Below are 2,512 nucleotides of genomic sequence, written 5' to 3'. Positions count from 1 at the left end.
TTTTTTTCTCTATTATGGCTGATCTTAGTTAAGATGGCTACATTGGGTCATACAGAAGAATCTGATGTGAGCCAGCTGGCTTCTTAGGACTCCTATGCTGAAAGGCTGTCCTATTACTTGGAAGCCAACAAAATGGAAAACCTAGAACAGACGCAATCCTCCTGACAGTCTGTGGTGCCAAAACACTTGCCATTGTTTGTTCCCTCACACAACCTGCCTTACCAAACACGAAGTCTTATGCTGAACTAATTACTCTGCTAAAGACATATTTTTGCCCAAGGCCACCTGTTACCCTGTAGAGATTTCACTTTATTTTAAATGGGACTGAAAGGCCAATGAAGGCATAACAGATTACCTGGCTGAGCTCTGTCACCTTGTGGAATTTTGTGAGTTCAGTGATCTCCTGGATGGCCTGCTTCACGACCATCTTATCTGTGGGGTTCAAGATGAAGCAATCCAATGTCGCTTGCTCTCTAACCAAATTAGACTTTGGCTACTGCACAAGAAAAACCTTGTCAGTTGAAGCAGCATCCTGTAACATGAGAGAAATTCACTAAGCATCCTCCAGCAACATCTATATACTCCAAAAAGGTCAAGAATGAGATCATCACCAGAAAATTCAGCAGATTATACCTTCACCAATGTAAGCTAACTAATCCACAGACATGTTTGAGTTGTGATGGCCAACATAGACAAAGGGAGTGCAGGCTTAGGAATGAAGAATGTCATGCCTGCAAGAAGAAGGGTCATATAGAAAGGGCTTGCCACTAAAAGGCCAGTTATGGGAGACAAAAAGACTGGCAAATGTATTCACTCGTAAACCACTCGGAGGTTAGAGTCCTCCCAAGAATGTGAGGTACAAAAACTATATTTGCTTAAAAACGTTGGCTTTGTTGGAACTAAAGGTTCCGAGATGATTGCAACTGTAGTAATAAATGGACAGAAGTGCAAAATGGAAGTGGACTCTCGTTCAGGAGTATCCCTCATAGATGAAAACACATTCTTCCAGTTGTTTCAGAGCCCTTTCCCCAAGTTATTGAAACCTGAGTGTTGCCTGCATAAGTACAATAGGCAGATTGTGGAAACTTTGGGCAGCTGCCGTGTAGATGTCCAGTATGGATCTATTAGACAGCATCTCCCCCTCATTGTCACTAAGGGTTTCCACAAAAGCCTTCTGGGAAGAATTTGGTTCTCACTAGGGGTGTGCAAAGTGGGCTGTATTTGATTCAGATTCAGATTCAGCCTGATTCAGGGTGTTACACAAATTGCCAATTGCTCAAATCACGACCAAGACTTTATAAAGGGAGATAAGGCAAGGTGTCACGTTTATTGATTACATGCGTTAGACATAGAGGTTCGGACACACCATTCATACAAACGCACATAAATCATCATATACATCATTACACACAGGTGTACACATACACAAAACAACCATTTTATCCACATGTACACCAGGTATAGTTACTAGCAATAGTTGCTTAATATGAGCCCAGGGTGGCCAACCCAGGCTTATTGAGTAGATGATGATGATTTGAAGATAGCAGATTTTGAAGATAACAGCTGAAGTGGGGTGAACAGATGCATCTGTGCTCCAGTGAAACAGCAGTAGAGAAAGAGACTCACTCAACTTGGCATTTTCAAAGTGTTCTTTTATAGGGATTGGCATCCTTTTTTTCAGTGCTTTGGGGTTTTTCCATACCCAGCTTCTGTTTTTGCGGTTGCTGTACTTTTGTCTTCAGCTTATCCTTGGAGTGTTTTTGCTGCCTGTCTGGCAGGATGGGTGCATTTCTTCTCCTTGTTATCTTCTTTGTGCCCTTGAGCTTCAAAGGGATTCTTCAGCCGTTTGTTAGTTAGTTACTGACTGGTAACTTACATTTGGCACCTTGTTGCTTACATAAACAGTTAAATCTTCTTCACCCATTTCTATGCCATTCTCTCACCATTCACCCTTTTACACACACACATACATACATAAAGGCTATGCAGAGTTCATTCCCTTATGTCAAGCAGAAGGATACAAAATGGAGTTTTCAAGTTGCTTACAGAACAAGACTAACATGGTTATATTTTACTATTATTGCACTCTATGTTAACATCAGCTACATTAATTCAGTTCATGTTACAAGGGGACATTGATTCAATTCACTGACCTGGATCACTGTCTCAATTTGATTCGGCCATATCAAAATCTGAAGATTCAATGCTGATTCAGAGAATCAGCAGTTTTGCTATAGACACAGCAAATGTTTTTTTTTACATACGTCGAGGTACTAGGCATGGCTCATGAATACTGAGATGGTGGGGTGGATGGAGCATCTGGAGCTGGGAGTGAATACTCAAGCATCTCAAAGTTCGTGAGCTACCTGGTACCTTGTGGGATGTAGAAAAAACATTTAAAGCAGTGCCTATGTCCGAATCATCGAATCTCTCCAAATCAATTCATAGGGTTCCAGTGTGGCAGCAGCTGCGGCCTCCACCCCAGTGTGGCAAGTGTGGGGGGGGGGGGGGG

The sequence above is a fragment of the Gavialis gangeticus genome, unplaced genomic scaffold (assembly GCF_001723915.1).
Source record: "Gavialis gangeticus isolate Ggan-Ray unplaced genomic scaffold, GavGan_comp1, whole genome shotgun sequence".
Classification (NCBI taxonomy): Eukaryota; Metazoa; Chordata; order Crocodylia; family Gavialidae; genus Gavialis; species Gavialis gangeticus.
This window is presented reverse-complemented; position numbering follows the sequence as displayed.